At 39.7% G+C, this 21,431-nt stretch overlaps 1 pseudogene; it reads left to right on the plus strand.

Annotated features, from left to right (window-relative positions):
* Window positions 1–20,550: 20,550 nt before the first annotated feature.
* LOC118001730 lies at window positions 20,551–20,725 on the plus strand (annotated as a pseudogene).
* Window positions 20,726–21,431: the final 706 nt, after the last annotated feature.

The following is a 21,431-nucleotide window of genomic DNA, read 5'->3' on the forward strand; positions in this document are numbered from 1 at the left end:
AAGAAGAAAAGGCAGTGGTGAGGAAGAAGTATGAGATTGTTTAGATGTGATAGGGCTTTTGAAGAGGAGGAGAGCGGGATATAGAATAAAGCAGAGGGATTCACTACAAACAGAATGAAAGACAACTGTTGTATAAAGATGAAGGGGAAAAGTAGGAGGATAGATTTTCTCACTCCAAACACTGGCCATGCAGAGCAAGGTTATGGACTAGCATATTCCTTCAATCTATCTTGCCTGTGCATAGGCATCAACTTGGATAGAATCAGAAAACCCACTGACAGCAGCTAATGTTAGTGACTTTTATTTTCTTTGAGCAGTAGGTAAGACCATCAACTGGGAAAGGAAAGGAGAAGTAGCAGGACTGAATACTTGCTTAGGCTGATAAAGACTTGGAATATCCTTAAGATAGAATATGGAAAAAGCCTCTCAAGGACAGAAAATTGTCTGTTAGCGTTAAAAATCCAGCTGGGTTCTAGGTCATAATTATGTAGGTGTCCAAATTCTCTCACAGCTCATTTATGAAATCTTTTCATCTGATGGTACTTAGCAACTTGTATATGGAAGGAAGAAGATGAATAGGTGGATTGGTCCAGAGTTGGAGTATTTCTAGAAAGTCAAAAAGGAATAGCAAATGGCAAGGGACTTAGGGTTTATTTTATTTTATTTTATTTTATTTTATTTTATTTTATTTATTTGAAAGAGAGAGAGAGAGAGAGAAAGAACACAAGCAGGGGGAGGAGCAGAGGGAGAAGCAGGCTCCCTGTGCCTGATGCAGGCCTCGATCCCAGGACCCTGGGATCATGACCTGAGCCGAAGGCAGACTCTTAACCAACTGAGCCACCCAGGCATCCTGGGATTTAGGGTTTTAGTAAAGGAATGTTTTAAGGGATGGTTATAGTAAATAGGGAAGAAACATGGAAAGTGGAGGAATGAACCATATTGGAGGACTCAGTGAGACTGAAGAATAGGTTCAGCAGAAAAATGCAATGTGACAGCAAGGTGGATAAGAGAGAAGAGCACTGAAATGTAACAGCTCAGGGCTGGGGTATGGCTAGGTGAGGATGCAGTGCCTGGCAGTGGTCAAGGGAGGCAAAAGGGGGAGGGAAGTGTGGAAATGAAAGTTATAAAAAAGAAGGGTGATGGAAAAGAGAGGTTGGGAGGGCCCACTAGGCGCTGAATGCCTTCAGGATAATGACCACCAGGATGCCATATAGCCTAGCTTGTTGCCCAGAAAATAACGAGCTGCTCCCCAGATATTGCCCAAGCAAAGCATAAGTTTGTGACTTATTCATGTCTTGAATCCCCAGTGTGCAAGCACTTTGCCTGGAACATTATTAGTGCTCAATAAATCTTTGTTGAATGAATAAATGACCTAGAGGTGATAGGAAAATTTATGTTCTTCCAACTCATTTATTTTGCATATGAGATAAAGCAAATGGTATTCCTTGTCCACCCAAGAAAGGAGTAAAAAAGTAAGTGAAGCTTAGAATGTGCAGAAGTCATGACGTTCCTTATAGAAGGGGCTTGTGATCCTGGTTCAAGTATTGTGATTGTCATTATTATTAACTGCTATACCTAAACTTATAATTAAGAAAGGCTGTAAAGTAGGTTAGCCTATGAAAAATTCGTATTTCCATGAAATATTTTTGCCATTCGGCCTTGGCCATCAAGATCTGGAAACATAGGACAGTAATTGGGAGTTGAGCCAGGTTAGGGTCTTTTCTTTGTGACACCTCCATGCGCCAGTACTTTGTGATTGAGAGGACAATTCTTGTACTTGGTTCCATGGAACAAGGAGTCATTCTTACAGCTTATGATCTTCAGCCTCCTTATTCATGAGTCTACTGCCTTTAGCCAGGCCAACAGCAGATTCTTGCCCAATCTCCCATTCACTCCCAGTCATCAGGGTGGAAAAGCCAGGATCGGAGCTGCCAGCAATGGTCTTTTGGCCATGGAGTTCCTCAGGGATAGAGGAAATGCAGTGGCTGGGAGCAGTAGTTTGAAGAGAACCGGTCTAGCTGGGCTTGTGGGCCCTCAGAGATGCAGACTGAAGAAGCATCTCTGGGAGCCTCTGGCTGAACTTAAATGAGCCCTGGACTATATAACTATAAAAAAAGTTATACAAAAAATGAAGTTGGGAAGGCATCAGCCTCTTTCTGTTGTCTGTATGGCAGTTTGGATGGTGGTAGGAAGCCTGAGGGCAAAGATGGTGTCTGAGCATATTTAACTCCTTGAAGAGTCAAGCTTTATTCCAGTACTGCATGCTGACCCACAGATACCAATCACACGATTGGCATTCACACAGTTACCACCAACTAGTCTTCATCTCTAATCTTGACCTTACTTTCTCTAGCTTTTGACTCCCCCTACACTTGACCTCCTGTTGCTATTTTGTTTGTCCTTGGCTTAGTTCCTCTAGCTTGCAGTTTCTTGGGCTTCTTTTCCAGTTTTTGATAGTTTGCTTTTTGGCAAATGTGTTTCCAGTGACCTATCCTTCAAGGATGGTAGTAACATGGATGATGTGAGAAGAGAATCTGAACAGGTCTAGGACATTCTTTACTTATTTTATTATGAGGATCTCATTGATATTCCAGTTATAAAGAGTTAGTAACACTAGGGGCTCCACCGGTTGATAGAGTGTGTGACTCTTGATCTTGGGGTTGTGAGTTCAAGCCCCACGTTGGGTGTAGAGATTACTTAAAAATAAAATGTTAAAAAAAAAGAATTAGTAACACCAGGCTTTAATAGGCATATATAAATATTATTGTTTTGTTGTCTTTTATAGTATTTGCTTAAATGTCAAATATTTGGAAAATATTCACAATGCATTCAGTAGCATGGGTTCTGTAACTGTCAAGCAATCCTTCTGTTTTCTTTTTTCATTTTTTTTTTTAAGAGAGACAGAGGGGAGGGGGAGAGAAAATCTTAAGCAGGTTCCACACTCAGTGTAGAGCCAGACTCGGGGGGCTTGATCTCACGACCCTGAGATCATGATCTGAGCTGAAATCAAGAGTCAGATGCTCAGGTGCCCCTGAGCAGGATTTTTTTTTTTTTAAAGATTTTTATTTATTTATTCATGAGAGACAGAGAGAGAGAGAGAGGCAGAGGGAGAAGCAGGCTCCCAAGGAGCAGAGAGCCCGATGCGGGACTCGATCCCAGGACCCTGGGATCATGACCTGAGCCGAAGGCAGACGCTTAACCATCTGAGCCACCCAGGCGCCCTGAGCAGGATTTTTAATCTACATTTTGGGTAATGTGTTTGATAATGATTAATGCAATCTAAATATACATAGATTTAAAGACTAAATATCTAGATATTTTATTACTTTACTACTCCATATTAGATGGTTAAAATGGTCTTATGTAGTTTGCTCAACAGAAATTTGTAGGGACCCAATTTTGTTCATCCTACTAATAGGATTAAGAGCCTGAAAGCTCAGTTAAGGTGTTTTTTTTTTTTTTTGGCTACTGACTGCTTTTCATGAAATGAAACATCTGCGTATACCTTATTTCTTTGTGGAATTCCAGCACATTTTGGTTTTCTCATATTCTGATGCCAAAAGTTATTCTAGTTGGTAGTATTTTTGATTTTGATTTTGTTTTCAACCTCTTTCAATATAACTGATTAGGTAAGAAAAGTTTTACTTAAAACAAACTGACCAGGGAACTTTTCACCAATTTCCTCCAATATCTCTACTTTACATTTTGGTACTACAAAGGTAGTTTGGGAATGCAGTTCCAACTCCTGCAGGTTTCTAAGGTGATCCTTTGATCAGAAATCTACCATAATTTCACTATTAATTTCCAATTAATGTTCAAACTCAAGGCTCAAGGTTTTAAAAGAGAGTTGTGTGGGCCTCAAGCTCTTGGAGCTTAAGTGCTAATGTTCTTTGTTACCAAAGAGTTTCTGTGGGTTGAACTGCCATATACATGGACACTTCTTTCACCAAATTATTGGTTAAATTGATTGGTTAAAACCAATTTTTGAAGCAAAACCACTGCAATAAGTGGATGGGATTTCAAGGACATTTATTAAACAGCGAGTCTATCAGAGAAGAGAATCAGATTATCTCTACCACCTGATGGCAGATTGCCCCAAGTGCAAGGAGTTTAATCTACTGGATGAACTCAAAGTCACAGTGTGTGTGTGTGTGTGTGTGTGTGTGTGTGTGTGTGTGGTGTGTGTGGTGGTGGGAAATGAAAGGTAGCCTGGCTGCTGGGACACACAGTGAGGCCTACATGTTACAAATAAACTACAACCTTTAATTTTTAAAGTTTAAAGCATCATTTTTCTAAGTATAGTCTGTTGATCACCTGCAGCAGATGACTTGGAGGTGCTAGTTAAAGTGCAGATTCTCAGGCCTTACTCCACACCTTGTGAATCAGAAACTGTGAGAGCCAGCATTTCCAACCCTCATTTCCAACAGGTTCCTTGAATTAATCTAATGTGTTGAGAATAACTGCACTCCTAAGTAAACAAGACCTTTTGTGCTTTCTGTCATTCCAACCATCTGCCATCCTTTCTGCAGTCAGAGATATTTTAGCGGGGTACTTCAGAATGGCTGCCCACCGGGTCACTACAATAAAACACCTGGAGACTTTAATCCAAGTAAAATGCAAGGGTTGCAGAATCCTAAAATTCCTGTTGTTTAGTAACAATCTCGTTATTTTTGCCACAAAGAGTTTTTGATCTCTTCATGTGAAATACCTCTTTTAGAGAAGCTCTTATGTGTCTCTTGTCTGCTGAGCAAAATGCAAATATGACAGTCCAGGTCTACACAGAAAAGAAAGTAGGAGGTAACCGTGTATTTTACAGTAGTGTTGTTTGCATTCCAAAATGACTTAGAATATTATTCTCTTATTAGCAAACAAATTTAATAAATGGAATTCAGCTTAATAAAATGTAGAATTCAAAGCCATTTTTTTCAGTACCATGTCTATTATGCTAATGGAGATACCTATTAACATTGTTGGTTAGAAAATGGCTTTGTGTTGTGGGGACCCTGGAAACATCAGGAGGCTTCAGAGAGAAAATGTTATAGGGAGGTTAAAATTACCTGGAAGGGAGGTGGGTGGGGGATGGGTGAAATAGGTGATGGGGATTAATGAGGGCACTTGGGATGAGCACCCAGTGTTGTATGGAAGGGTGGAATCACTATATTGTACACTTGAAACTAATATTACACGATATGTTAACCAACTGGAATTTAAATAAAAACTTAAAAAAAATTACCTGGAGTGCCTCTCATTTTGCCATCTCTGCCACGGCCACATGTTGTGTGTTATTGCTCATGGGTTTGTTGACCAGCCTACTTGCTCCATCACAGTCCTGTGCATTTGGGATATATGATTTCTACAGGATTGCTTGTACTGCTTTGGACCTTACACAGGTGATACTTAACCTGGTGTAAATCTAGAATTCTGACATTCTTTTCCTTTGAACATTTGGGCCTTTGAAAAGACTTTCTTTAAGCAATAGAGAGTCCAGCTCAGATGCTCCATCTCTCGGTGCTTGTTGTAGGCGACCTCCTGTTGGGTAATCTGCACACACACATTTTATCTCTGCAGATCTGGCTTCATTCTAAGTCCTTCACTTTTCTGCCCTGGCAAAATCTACAATCTTACAGCAACAAAGGAGAGTAAGTCTGCCTCAGGCCGTTTGGAATTACCACAGGACCAAAACAAGGGGACTTTTTGTTTTGTTGTGATGGCATGTTCAGGATTTCACTAGGTCGTCTAGTAATAAATTTTTAATATTTAAATATTTTAGGAGTTTGAATCTATTTTCCACTTTATCTTTTAAAAATTGCTTTTGCTTTGATTGTATTATTCTGAATATGACCTTTGGAAAACAGAACTTTCCTGCTCTCAACACTCGCTTCTCCCTAGAAAAAGAGCCAAGATTTTCACTTCAGTAATTGATATCTGTTGATTGATAGCTTGACTGCATTTTGACTGGAACTCATTCACTATAAAATGTTGCCACAAGTAGCATCTGTCTGTTAGGGCTTTCATGCTAATTAAGAAATTAAAAGGTTTTATTTTTCTTCTTAAACAATTTTAGGTATCAGCTAGATGAGATAAAATGTAGACAACACCTCAATTGCAACTGATTTGGTGCTTTAAGGGTAACTAGGATGGGGGTTGGGATGGTAAAGGGTAAGTGACACAAGAGATGGCCCAGGGCATCTTTTCAAGAGTGTTCCCTGCACCCCAAGGGATAGAAGTTGACCTGGTTTAGTGGAGGATTCTTCAAGACCTTATTTTGTCACCAGATTCTTCCAGAACCCAGAACTATTTGTCTGTAACAAAGACCACAAATAATGGTGCCTTAACCATGTTAGAATTTTTCTCCAACATATAATTCTGTGAAAAGGTCATCATTATGGGTTAAGTTGTGTCCCCCCAAAAGATAGATTGAAGTCCTAACCCCTGGTACCTGTGAATGTAACCTTACTTGGATATAGGGTCTTTGTGGATATGACCAAGTTAAGATGAGGTCATACTGGATTAGGGGGTGCCCTAATCCAATGACTGATGTTCTTGTAAGAAGAGTAAAATTTGGACACAGAAACACGCAAAGAAATGCCAAGTGAGGCTGGAGACAGAGATTAGAACGATGTGTCTACAAGCGAAGGAATGCCAAAGATTGCCAACGTAAGGGCAGATATAAATTAAAAATAAGAGGCCTCATTTGAAAATAAGAGACTCCCCCCTCCTCCCTTTTCTTACAGTATTTACTTGAGAAAACTTTTAATTGTAAGTTCTTTATCTCTTTGAAATGTATGTAAATCTCTTTAAAAGCTAAATAAATCTCTTGCCAGCTTTATGCCCCACAGCAGTGTCTTTCTCAAGGACTTGAGTGCAATCTCTTTGAAATGCAATCATTAAGATAGCATCTCTTTTTCCCAATTTCCTTGGGTGGGTAGACACCTCCCTCCAAAACCACCTCCTGCCATAAAAATATGAGAAGTTTATTTTTCCTTTGGATAAAGCCAGTTTGCAAACACAGATGGCCACCTCAGCTACCAGGTGGATCTAGGATGAATCTGTGTGTGACAAATGGAGTTGTCAAGTCTTCTTGAGAACTAGTCATTGTTTATTTCAAGAACATGTATGGAATAGGTTGTGTCTGCTTGGCTATATTAAAGGGTGAGCTTTCTTTCTGTTTTTGCCATCTCTTAGTGGATTGCTTGTGATGTGCATCACATTCTGGTTTGATGCTTATTCAATAATACAATTCTTTCTTTCTCTTTTACCTTTATGGAGAGGTTTCCTGGATTGAGAGAAGATTTTGTTTTAAATTACATTTCCTCAATATGAGCGACTACCAGAAACTAGGAAGAGCTAGCTAGCAAGAGGAGCATGCTTTGCTAACATGTTGATTTCCAACTTCTGGCCTCCAGAACTGGGAGAGAATAAATTTCTGTTGTTTTAAGCCACCCAGTTTGTAGTAGTTTGTTAGGGCAGCACTAGGGAATGAATATAGCAGTCTATGGCTAGTATAGCAATTCTGCTCCACAAAGTCCTCAAGACCCACACAACTCTAGCCTTTTGTTTTGTCATTTCAGAGGAGGTTGTGCTCCTTGTCCTCATAGTTTGAAATGGAGATCAAACCATTATATCTGCATTCCAACAGCAGGATGGTACTAATACCAATTGTTTCTTAAGGAGGATTCCTGAAAGCTGTCACAGGAACTTCTACTTCATTCTCATTGGATAGAGCATAAAGTCAGCATAGCCACCTCTAGCTTCTTGAAAATTAGTGTTGATTCTCGGTGGCCATGTGTACAGCTAAAAAGTAGAGTACTCTGAAAGAAGGGGAAAGATGGATATTAGGGACAACTTGTACTCTCTGAATGTTCCCACCTGCCCTCTTTCTTAGTTTCTCTGCTTGAAGGCAATTACAAATTATTTCTTACTTTCCTAACCTGAATTTACCACTATTAACCTATTTTCTCTCCCCAGGACGGTCAGAACCATAATTTGTAATTTTCACAATGTGATGTTACTTGGTTAGTTTAAAAATATTTTCATATTGGGGCGCCTGGGTGGCTCAGTGGGTTAAGCATCTGCCTTCGGCTCAGGTCATGATCCTGGAGTCCCGGGATCGAGTCCCACATCGGGCTCCCTGCTCAGTGGGGAGTCTGCTTCTCCCTCTGACCCTCCCCCTCTCATGCTCTCTCTCTCTCAAATAAATAAATAAAAATCTTAAAAAAAATAAAAAATAAAAATATTTTCATATACATAACACACTCCTCTCAATTTGCCAACCTGAAGTCTGTGTACTCCCATAACTGAAAAATTACCACCTCAGGTAGTTAAGATTTCCAAACCAGCAGGGTGACGTTGGAAATTCTTTACTAATATGGTACTGTTACCATGAACATGTTTTCTTAATGAAAACAATGAATTCAAAAGAAATGAAAAATAAAACTGTCTTTAAATAATCCATACATAATCTAACTAAAAAAAGAAAAAAATCTACTCCATTGCAACATGTTGTATGGATTTTAAACTGACCTATCTTCATGCTGGCATGAATATTCTGGAAAATATAAATGAGAAAATCTTCATATAATAGTCTAAGATTTATATGAGAATTTATAGATTAGTTATAGAAATATTCTAATCTTTGATCTTTAGTTTTTATTGTACTATAAAATTAAATTGTAGTCTCTTAAAAACGTCTGTCTAAATTTAGTTTTTTATTGACTATCAACTTTGGGGGTGGAATGGGTGGTTGTGGTGGGGTCTTTGGGTTTCTAAGCTTTGTTCTTCTATTTCATATTATCTCTAAATTTTCACACCAAATAAAATTCCCATCTGTTTCACAAAACATTGAAGGACATTTTTTTTTTAAAGATTTTATTTATTTATTTATTAGAGAGTGAGCGAGAGAGAAACAGCATGAGAGGGGGGAGGGTCAGAGGGAGAAGCAGGCTCCCCGCTCACCCGATGTGGGGCTCGATCCCAGACCCAGGATCATGACCTGAGCCGAAGGCAGTCGCTCAACCGACTGAGCCACCCAGGTGCCCCTGAAGGACATTTAATTAGTGTTCATAAGTACATCATTGAATGAAGAGGACTTTTTCTCTCTCTTTTTTTTAATACATGGGGAATCCTCAGTTGAGCTTGCCTCTCACTTTTTCCTGGTGTGTTTCTGTTTTGTTTCAGCAATGTGTATAGCACATTCTTGTTTGCACTAAAAGGTTGTCATATGGATTGTTTTGACTGTTTCCATGACATGCAAATGGACAAGGATTTTAAAAAATGTTCTTGGCCCTAAAACAAACCATATTTATTTACACATGTAGGTAACCAGACCTCCTCTTAAGCTTTATCACTTGTTCTTCTTCTAGCTGAAAGGAGAATATTTTTGTACTTTTATGAGAGATTGGCAAAATGCCCGTTAGCACTCTGACCTCCTGCTAAATATCACTGTGGATTTTTACCTGCTTTATAGCTTTTGAGTTATTAGTGCTTTGGACAAAGGCTACCACAAGCCTGCCTACGGCCATTGGACAGAATTTCTATCTAGTAGGGCCTTCACATTTCCACACAGCAAAATTCTCTAAGGGCCAAGCTACCTGTTTGGAATAGCAGAAAAGGAAAATACTGGGAGAGTCCATCCAAAGTTAGTATCACAATAGTGATCCTGTCATAAATGTCTGAAGGTTAGAGCTGGTAATGCAGATTTGGGAGCTGTTTGTGTAGAGATGATAGTTGAAGCTTTTTGGAAATGAGAAAAGTTCAAACAAAAACCTTATGGAAGCTCTGAGGAGAAGAAAGTGGGCTCAGAAAAATCAATGGTGGTAATGACTGAGATAAGGCCCTTGGGTCTACTGGCTGAGAGACCAGTTTCAGTGGTGTGTAGGGAAACAATCCTGAGTTTCAGGGGACAAAGAAACAAGTGAACAGTGAGATTCGAATGGGGGTACAGATGGCCCTTGAGCAGGTGTATGGTAGAGGGGGGAATAGGATGGAGCAGCTAGTGGAGGTTACCTGGGGGCAGACAGTTTTTCCCAGGCTAAGAAGGTTCTTGATAGCTTTGTGTGCAGAAGCAGAGGAGAGATCAGTGATGTAAAAGAACTCTTTTGAGTGGGGTAAAGAGCATAGGCTTTAGCCCCTGACGGTGCTTGCTAGAATCTTGGAACTATACAATGTTGGGCAAATTAATTGACCCCTCTGAATCATTTTTTTCATCAGTGAAATGAAGATGAAACATAGTTCAATAGACTGACTCTTAGTATGATAGGGGTAGGAGGGGAAATGAAGAGATCTTAGAGATTGTCCAAAGGCAAGGAATCGAGACCCAGGGGGTAGAATGACTTGCTTAAAGTTTGCAAGTAGTTAGAGAAGTAGAATTTGCACCCAGACTTTCTGATTCCTAGTCTTCTTCAATTCTGTTTCAGCGCTGACAGGTGGGAGAAACTCACAAGATGAACGCTACCAGTAAAGTTCTATGCTTGGCTTAAAAAAATAAACTGTGTGAGTATAGCTTGGTTAGAAATGTGGAGAGGAAAGCTGGCTCGACCCCAGTTCATATGCGAAAGATGTAGAGGATTTTACTTCCACAAGCGCAACATGAGCCAACACAATCTATTGCTGAAAAGGGCGATGTGGGTATGGACCTTACCACCACAGTGTAATGCCCCAAACTGACAAGGTCAGATCACACCAGAGTGCTCTGTCCAGTAGGGTGCCTAGTTTAAAGAGGGTCCACTGGCATCTGGATGTGAAACCAGAGATGGGCAAGTGGGGGGTTGAGGCAGAGATTTATTTTGGAGAAGAATCTGAAGGCTAAAATAATGAGAAAAAAAATTTTTTTGGAAAAGGAAGTAAACTTATTCCATGTAGCTTTGCAGAAACCTATCTGCGACCTTGGAAGGGTAGCTTTGGACAAAGCATATTTTGGCTGAAAATGAAGAAGAATTAAGATTTTAGGTGTGGGGCATCTGAGTGGTTCAGTCAGTTAAACAGCTGCCTTTGGCTCAGGTCAGGATACCAGGGTCCTGGCATCGAGCCCCGCATCGGGCTCCCTGCTCAGCGGAGAGCCTGCTTCTCCCTCTCCCTCTGCCTGCCACTCTGCCTACTTGTGCCTATCTCTCTGTCAAATAAATAAAATCTTTAAAAAAAATTTTAGATGTTAAACATGAAATGGAGTTACTTTCCTATGAAGTGGTGCTTGTAGGAAGATAGAATAAGCATCTGTTAGTGATTGTGTAGAGGCCACCTAAAAAAAATAGAATGGTTTTAGACTTACAGAAAAGTCTCAGAGATAGCACAGAGTTCTAGTCAACCCTATACCCAGTTTCTAGGGGGCCACGTAGAGGAAAAATCTATCTAGGACAGAGAGAGTGAAAATCAACTCAGAGTGAAAAAGGAAAAAGCAGCCGTCCTGTGGACCCAGATAAGTTAGTTGCCAAACTAACAGGAGACATTATTTCTCCCAAGGTCATGCAACCGCTGCCAAATGCTGTAATGACCCACTCTTTGAGTAAATGCATTTTTCTGAATGATGCTCCCAAGTGGGCTTTTTATACCTACTTAATACTGGGAATATCCAGTATTTACCACATGACAGCACCCAGTCCCTTGTTAAATCTCCATTTTTCCTAATCTTGCCCTAGAAACAGCAACCAAAACAGAACTGGCCAGAATCCTTCACAGAAGTCAGACTTTAGATAAAACACTACTCTCCTCCGTTTTGTTGAGTGGCATTCTGTGGTTGCTCTGGAGTACCCTCCCTTGCTGTATCCAGTCAATAATTCTGACTTTGTCAGAACACAGGCGTGTCCCGGGTGGTTGTTACCTGATGAGGATTTAGAGACTTTTATAAGTAAGACGTCTGCTGGGATCTGCAGTACCTTTTAGAGATCTGACGCTGACTTTGTGGATGAGTGTGTTGAAATGGCCTATTTGATGTGATTCTGGAGGTGGTAGGTGAGTGAGATGTCAAGCAGCCCTCTGGAGTATCTGGAGGGGGTGATTTTGTTGGTAAAGATGAGGAAAGACTTCTTTACTAGCTTAAAATTTTTAGATATTGTTCCCATTTTGGTCAATGGACAATTAGTGATGGCCATAGCACTAATAGCCCCCTCTATTTCTGTAAATTCCATTTATTGAGCAGGTAGATATACCAGGCCATGTGCCAAGTGCTTCTAGACATTATGTCATTTAATCCTCACAACATTCCAGTTTTCAGGTAGGGGAAGGTCAAGTTACTTCTCCTAGGTGGTAAGTAGCCGAGTTAGGATTTGAACCCACAGTTGTCTGGCTCTGCGCTGTTAGTTACCCTTTAGCTTTTTCTTTACAGAATCTCAGTTGCTTCAAGTATGGCAGATTTCAAAGTATGGGTTCTCTCTATCTTATCTCCTGCCCCTGCCCCAGTTATCCTTCAGAAAAATCTTTTAGCTTTTGTTAATTGCAATACAGATTTTCAGTAAAGGGGACACTTGGTTTTCCTGGATATTCCCCCTGCACTAATGGAGAGCTAGCAGCCTTTCCCTCTGTACTTCAATTGTGGCTTTTGCTTTCCATGATCTGTGCCATCTCCTTCCAGACCAGCATTGCCAAAGTAATTAACCCCCACCAAGGTGACCTAGTGTCCCTTTCAAGTTTATTGAGTTAAAGTGTGTATTTGACATTATTGCAAGTTTTAAAAAAGTTTTCTAAATCTCCAATACCTTTTTATCAATGTCTTCCTTAATTAGGAGAATTCAGTGGTAGAAGCTGCTACTTTGACTTTGGGTTCATTTCCTAGAAAAATCTTGAGCTACTTTCATCTTGATAGAAGTTGCTTGGGACACAGTAGAAGTTGTTTGCAGTGTAATTTGGGTGGTTTTAGCTCATAGGGAACCGGGACTTTCTTCTCCTTAGGAACCCTTCACTGGGGCGCCTGGGTGGCTCAGTTGGTTAAGCGACTGCCTTCGGCTCAGGTCATGGTCCTGGAGTCCCTGGATCGAGTCCCGCATCGGGCTCCCTGCTCGGCAGGGGTCTGCTTCTCCCTCTGACCCTAACCCCTCTCATGTGCTCTCTCTCATTCTCTCTCTCTCAAATAAAGAAATAAAATCTTAAAAAAAAAAAAAAAGAACACTTCACTGGCTCATGTTGTTTCAATGGGATATCCAGTAGTTCCACGGGGCCTGTGAACTCATATGGGCTCTTTCCCCACCCTTCTTTCCTAAAGAACTTTAGGAGCAAGTGCTTGCCAGAAATGTGACAGCTAACAGGGCTTCTGAGAATACTTAGCTGCTCATCAGGTGTGAGTTTAGGTTACTTTGTTCTTTGTGAAAGTCTTTAGCTGGTGACAGAAACCTTGTTTCTGTTAACCTCATCCTACTGGAGTCAAGTGACAATTTAGCTACTGAAGAAATGATTCTCTTGAGTAGAAATGGCAGAATGTTTCCATCTGGGAAGTAGAGACATTGGAGGGTAGGAAACTATAGCTGCAAGAGGCTTGAGATGGGAGATGGTGAATATTTGACAGTACTTACAGTAATCTTAGATATTGGCGGGATGGCTTCCTGGGCGTATGCAACAGAAAAATGTGATATTTATTATAAATGTGTTTGAGCAATAAATGCTTTATGGGGGAAAATCCTATTCTTGGCAGGAAGCTGTACTCCCTGACCTAAAAGGTCTTTTTCCAAATCTAATTCATCTGATTAAATCAAGGTTTGTGGATTGTGAGGAAATGTTTCTGGAGATTATACCACCAGCAGAGAAAGATCAAAAGAAGATCAAATAGTTTTTTAAAATATATTCTTTAGCAGAAAGCAGTAGAGTCCAGTAAAATAAACAACACACACACACACACACACGATTTGAAGTCAGAAAGATCTAAAATCAAGTCTCTATTTTGTTTCTTTCTGTGTGATGTGCAAGTTACATAACCTCTCTGGACATCAGTTTCTTATCTACAAAAGTGAGACAATAATAATCTTCTAGGACTTTTGTTAATATTAAAAGAACATAAGTGAGAGGTGTACAGTGGACAACAAATGGTAATTTTAATTATTACTTTATAGGTCCTATAAATAAAGAGGGCCCCGAAGTCAAAGAATAGGTAGGTAAGAACAGAAAAATTTAACTCTAGAATCAAGAATTTCTTTAAAATATAGAGCACAATAAATTCATGTTAAAGTAAGATCAACAGCAGTTAAAAGTAACAAAAGCCACTGGTGGTGTTGGGGGCAGGGATGAGGATGGTGGCCCTTGATTAGGGTGAGGGGCTCCAGCTCTGGCCCTCCAGGGAGCAGCCTGAGTCTCCAAAGGGCAGCCTGCTCCCCTCCCCCCACCTTCGGCAGAGGGAACACCTCACCTGGAGGGGTGGGTGGGGAGTTCACTAATGCTCGGGCTCTATGAACTCCAATTTCCCTTTGCGGACATTTTCAGAGTCTGGCAATGAGGAGACTCTGGTGAATGGGAAGGCTTGCAAGAGTATTCCTAGAGTCTAATTACAGGAATTTGATTCCATCTACAATCAGCCAGTAGTTGCTCAACTGAGAGCAAATAAGGAAGGGTCTAATGACTCAGATGGTAGTAGCCATGTAACGTAACTCTTTTCATACATATCTTCCTGATGTTGCAACTCTTGCTCAGGTGATAACTGATCAGTGCACAGTATGGCCCAGGTTCTCGTATATGGCCACCCTCATGAGTCTATATCATTACAGATCCATTTTCCTTTCCCTTATATTAAGATATTAATTCCCCATTCCCATAAAAAATTATCGTCACTGTCTCTAGGCCCAAGGATTTGATCATTTGTCTCCAATTTATATTTAAAAGGCACCTAAAGTGTCACCATCATACTCGCCCCAATACTCCAGTCCTCACTGATCTCTCCTTCCTTTGGACCAACTAAGTTAGCATGGTAGCTAATTACTCCATTTGGGTTATTCTTTTCTCCTCGATGAGACTGTAAATGTAAAAGCTGGGTTTACATCTCTTACTTTTTTGGATTTCCCATAGCATACATCATTAGAGGTGCTCAATAAATAATTACTGATTTTATGATTTTTGGCATAAATGTTAAAATTATAGTACACTGAAGTGAAGTAAATTCATTTATTGAATAAGCACAAAAATAACACAAAAGTGTGAAAATAGCAATTCTTTATTTTTTATTTTTTAAATATTTTTATTTATTTATTTGACAGAGAGAGAGAGAGAGAGAGAACACAAGCAGGGGGAGTGGGAGAGGGAGAAGCAGGCTCCCTGCTGAGCAGGGAGCCGGATGCGGGGCTCGATCCCAGGTTCCCAGGATTGTGACCTGAGCTGAAGGCAGACGCTTAATGACTGAGCCACCCAGGCCCCCCATTTTTTTTTAAAGATTTATTTATTTGAGAGAGGGAGAAAGAGTCCTTGTGTGTGCATGTGGGGGAGGGGCAGAGAAAGAGGGAATCCTGAAAGCAGGCTCCCCACTGAGGGAGGACTTCTTCAAGGGGCTGGGAAGGGGGGTGATGGGGCTTGATCCCAGGATCCTGTGATCAAGACCTGAGCTGAGATCAAGAGTCCATGCTTAACTGAGCTACCCAGGCACCCCAGTAGCAATTCTTTTTTTTTTTTTTAAGATTTTATTTATTTATTTGAGAGAGAGAGAGAATGAGAGACAGAGAGCACGAGAGGGAAGAGGGCAGAGGGGGAAGCAGACCCCCCGCTGAGCAGGGAGCCCGATTTGGGACTCGATCCCAGGACCCCGGGATCATGACCTGAGCCCAAGGCAGACGCTTAACGACTGAGCCACCCAGGCGCCCCTTTTCTTTTTGTTTTTTAAACTTAGTTTGATTTTGCTTGGATTTAATGGGAATTGGTTTTTGATTAGTCAAGCATGAAAATTATGTTTTTTGAAAGCTTTGGTAAGAAAGGACTCCACCATGGCTCTTTTATGTCCTTACCAGATAGAGTTTATTTTTGGGGGGTGTAGTGGTAGAAGCTTCTTCCCCGGTTCTTATTTTAAAAACATTATTACATTATTCAGTGAGTACTGCTGCTTGTTTTTAAAGAAAGCAATTTATGACTATATTGCATTATATCCACTAGATGGCAGGTGATTCCTAAAGAAAGAAAAAGGGGAACAAGAATTTGATTATTTTTTGGGATTAGTATATTTCCATTGAGCTGTCTCAGTCAACAGGGCTTGCCAATAATTCCTTAATTTCTATAAAGTTCTTCAGTGTTAGCTTTCCAGAGATTTTAAAAGCGATTGCAAAACATTCCATGAAATATACTGGCCAGATATTTTTTCACTACCACAACTAACTCTAGATTGACCTTTTATTCCCCCCGATGTTCTTAAACCATAAACGGTGTCCTCACCTACCATGGGGATTAAAATAAATTATGGTGAGAAGAAATGCATTATTCAGAGAGATGGAGAAATGGCACAAATTCTTACTTAACTGAAATATGCCATTTAAAGTTGAAGAATTATTAGTTTTTAAAATAATGGGGTGAAATACAGTTTTTATCTACAGTGTCTAGGGGCTCTTTGAGAGAAGTTGGGGGACAGTGTCTCATGTTTATCAGCGCTTTCACCTGGTGTTTGTTGTGAATGTTTGAGATGATCGTGAACTGCATTGGAAAACGCGCAATTCCACGGGTGCGCTCGCTCACCTCTCAAAGTCATGAGAAAAGTATGCTAGTGTTTGTACCTCTTGATTGGCCCGGCCAGGCTCCTTGCACCCTACTTGTGTGTAATTTTTCTTTTTCTTTTTTTTTTTTTCTATATTTTTCGTATGTGTTCAGTCTTCTAGGGATGCTGATAAGATTCAGAGAAGACCTGAAAAGCTCTACTTGTACCTCTAAGTTAAGCAGAATGAATGAGACCAATTCAGCTGTGCTCCCATAGCTTCTTTAGAGGCATGGAATTCCCCATCACTGTGGATGAGACTTGAGGTAAATTAATTCGCCAATTAATTTCTGACATTCAGAGTTATCCCTTAGCATTTATGTATGTTGTATCTAAAAAGCTACTGCACAGATATTATTGTATATGGCCTGATCACAAGGTTTATATTTGTTGTCATCATCTTTCACAACCATACCTGGTTTAATTAGCTGAAAATGAGCATCTCTAATAATGGCTGGTTAAATAGGCCTTTTGACATTTTAGAGTTAAGAGAATTTGACATAATACTAAACTCATCTCTTCAGACAAATTTGAATGTCATGAGGACAGAAATAACATATGCATCATACACCTCTGTGATCCAAGATTTCTTCCTGGCAAAGTGTTGAGCAATAAATGAGAGGTGGTGCCTGGGGTTGAAGGCATTCCTTACCCATTTATTGCTCTTACCATCCTCAGCTGTGAAGGATTTTTGGTTGGTATGAAGAGATCAAAGCCCAGGATCATTGATTTGGCTTCCTCCTGCCTCTCTGACAAATTAACCAACACTAGTTGGTTATATTTTGTGCATTTAATATCTATTTTTTCCATGTATAATTTATTTTAATTTTCACACAAACCCTATGATGTGATAACCAGGAGAATAAAACAAACGTATGATTACAACTATTACTATATTTGTACATAGACCCAATAAGGAGGCTTTCTCCAGGCAGCAAGATAACGCTTGCCTTTGGCAAAAGCTGTTAATTTAGCCTAAGAAAATACATTGAGTGAAAATTAACTAATTTGTTCTTTACTTAGTGCCTAATATTGCCAAAACAAAATAGTTCCTCAAAAGAAATGGAAGGTAATGAGCTCAGAATTCTTGCAGCAGAGTCCTATCCTGTCCTCAAGATTTTTTGACACCATTAGAAATAATCTTACTATTAGGAACTAGCTGGCCCAGTCTGTGCATGTTTTTGAAAGATTGCTTTACAACCATCCTATTTGCTCATGCTACTCATTCAAAATGTGTATTCCCGGCATTCAGCACAGTCTTAATACTTTGTGGGTGCTAAACAAATGAACGTGCTATTGATCCTGGGAATGGCTGTTGACCCTTTGGTTCATATTCTGCTTTTTCATTTAAAGTCCAATTATGTCTTGCTTTCGTTATTTTATTTGTATTTTGGCAACCAAATTCTATTTTAGTTAAATCTTCCGGGATGGGCTGAAGCCTAATTTGAAATTCGTTTTAAAATAGCCACTTTGGTGATTTTCAGATTGGCTTTTCTGCCTCAAATACCAGAAGATGATCACATCTTCCTAGGTTGCCTAAGAGTACAGTGACTGGGTACAGCTTCCCTGTTAATCTGGAAGTAGACGTTCCTATGACAACTTTTATAAGTGGAACTGGTGTTACGTGAAGAAACAATTACCATTAATTTACATGGAAACATTTTTAAACACCTCCAGACCCCCAAACCTTAGGCTTTTCTTATACCTTAGGACACATCTTGCTAATGGATGCATAAACTAAATTGAGGTAAAGCACAGAGGCTCACAGACGCAGTTCAGAGCTGTGGCCCTTTGATGCTGAGCTTCTGAGTGTAGTTCCCGGGGAAGGCTCTTGGGGGCGCCACTCTCACTGCTTGTGGTGCACATTAGTTCTCTTAAGGGCTCATTGCAAACAAACGCTGAATGTTATTTTCACTTTTCCCAAAAGCAAAAATCCTCTGAGGATTTGTTTTGGTTACTGAAAACAGGTACTAATGTAGGTCTTTCGTAAGAGCAAAGTGATGTAATGTGAATTTTAGAACGTGGGGGAATATCTGTGATTGGTTGTTTCCAAAAAAGGACACTTTTGAGAATGCGAGGCCACTTATTTAATAATTATGCCAGATAATAGGTATAATTTGGAACTGTCCTTGGCAAACTGGGAGGTATGATCACCTTACTTAATAGCCCATTTTTGGCCTGGCTTATTCTTGCACTTTCTGCTCATATTTAGGGGTAAAAACATTTAGATAATCAGTTCCAATGTAGGTGATGATCTCACAAAAGACTTTCTGGCTTTTCTTTTCAGCTCATCAGAAAGTCTCAGCACTCTGGGTGATTGATTTTTTTCTTCTTTTTATTTTTAATGGCTTTACTGAGGTAGAATTTACATACAACAACTGGACATTTAAAGTGTAAAATTTGATAAGGTTTGACATATGTATACTCCTGTGAGACTGTCACCACAGTCAAGATAACGAATATATCCATTGCTCCCCAAAGCAAAATATATCCCTCTTACTTCTCCTGCACATCCCCAGGCAACCACTGATCTGCTTTCTGTCACTATAGATTATTTTGTATTTTCTAGAACTTTGTATAAATGGAATCATACTGTATATTATCCTTTTTTTTGATCTGGTTTCTTGGAGATTCTTTCATGTTTGTTGCTTTCCTTTTTTGTTGAGTTGTATTCCATTGCATGGATATTCCACAATTTGTTTATATATTTACCTATCAGTGGCCATTTGTGTTTTTTCCAATTTTTAATTATTACAAATAAAGCTGCCATGAACATTTGTGTATACATCCTTTTGTGGACATATATTTTCACTTCTTTTGGGATAAATACCTAGGAGTAGAATGGATGAATATATGAAAGACTTAACTTTTAAGAAACTGCCAACTGTTTCCAAAGTGATTGTATCAGTTTACATTCCCATCAGCAGTGCATGAAAGTTCTTGTTTCTCCACATCCTTGTCAACACTTAGTATGGTCAGTCTTTTTTTTTTTTGTCCAATTTTAGCCATTGTAATAAATGTGAAGCAATTTTAATTTATGGTTTTAATTTTCATTTCCCTAACAACTACTGATGTCAAATATCTTTTTATGTCCTTATTTGTCCATCCATATATCATCTTTGGTGAAGTTTCCATTCAGATTTTTTTGTCTCTTATTGGATTGTTTGTTTTCTTATTATTGAGCTATGAGAGTTTTAAAAAATATGTATTTAGAACATAAGTTTTTTTTTTAAAGATTTCATTTATTTATTTGAGAGAGAGAGCACGAGCAAGAGAGCACAAGCAGGGGGAACAGCAGGGGGAGAAGCAGACTTCCACTGAGCAGGGAGCCCAACGTGGGGCTCCATCTCAGGACCCTGAGATCTCAACCTGAGCCGGAGGCAGTGGCTTAACCTACTGAGCCACCCAGGCGCCCCTAGAAAATAAATCTTTAATCAGATATGTGACATAAAAACATTTCCCCAAGTCTGACTTTTCTTGTCATTTGCTTAACAATGTCTTTTGAAGGGGCACCTAGATGGCTTAGTCATTTAAGCACTGCCTTTGGGTCAGGTTATGATCCCGGGGTCCTGGGATCCAGCCTGGCATGGAGCCCCGCATGGAGCCTGGCATTGGGCTCCCTGCTGAGAGGGGAGCATGCCCCTCCCTTCCTCTCTGCCCCTCCCCCCACTCATACACTCTCTCTCAAATAAATAAATAAATAAAATGTTTTAAAAAATGTCCTGAAGAGCAGAAGTCTTAATTTTGATGAACTTTAACATACTAATTTTTTCTTCTTCTATGAATCATGCTTCCTTTATTGTATCAAAGAAACTTTTTCTTAACCCAAGATGAGATACTGATTTTTAACTGAGATTGACCACGGTGGATTTAAATGAAATAAAAACTGATATTAGAACATTGGGACATCTATCGCTTCTCGGCCTTTTGGCTAAGATCAAGTGTAGAACATTGGGACATCTAGTCTTCCCAATTTATATAAAGTATATTGTTTTATTTTGGTATCAGTTAAACTTCTGGAGGAGTTCAGAAGTTGTTAACACAGTTATTTCTGTTTTCAATATATAACATGGTTGATTCTCACTTATAAGCTGATCAGCATTCCTTAATTAAAGTTATGACCTTGAATGGATTGCCAAATTTTGAAGGCAAAACAAGTCAAACACATCTTCTTGGTAGCCCTTTCCCTGGCCTGATTAGCACCTTCCATAGCTCCTAGGTAGACTTCAAGTCAGCCTCTGTGATGCCCTGGAATTCATCCATGACCTCCATTTTTTTAAGGCACTTCTCTAGTTTAAGTAACCATCATTTTTTGCTGAACTATTGAACAGTTGTCAGTTGCTCTGTCTTCTTCCAGTATGGCACCTTCAGCCTATTCAGATGCCACAATTATCTTTCTAAAATACAAATGTGATCATGCTGTGTTCTTGTTTGTAATTCTCCCAAGGACTTCCCATGTCTTTAACATAAGTCAAGCTCCTTAATGTGCACCATAATTAAAGTGATCATACATCTCAGTTTAAACCATTATTGTTCCACTATGTTTATTGATAGCAACTCCATTCCATTTCCAAAGTGTCCTGGTTTAGTTGGTAATGTATATGGTTGCTGTGCTTATAACATCTCACTGTTTTGCATTCTGGTTATACTAAATTCCTTTCAGTTCATGTGTATCACTCACTGCTGGGCTTTTGGGCACTCTCTTCTCTCTGCCTTACCCTTTCAGCTGGCATTGAACTTCTTCTATAAAGCCTTACATGATATTCCATGTGTTTATTTTCTAGCCCTCCTA

This window comes from Mirounga leonina, unplaced genomic scaffold (genome assembly GCF_011800145.1).
Source record: "Mirounga leonina isolate KUSES-001 unplaced genomic scaffold, KU_Mleo_1.0 Mir_53, whole genome shotgun sequence".
Taxonomy (NCBI): Eukaryota; Metazoa; Chordata; class Mammalia; order Carnivora; family Phocidae; genus Mirounga; species Mirounga leonina.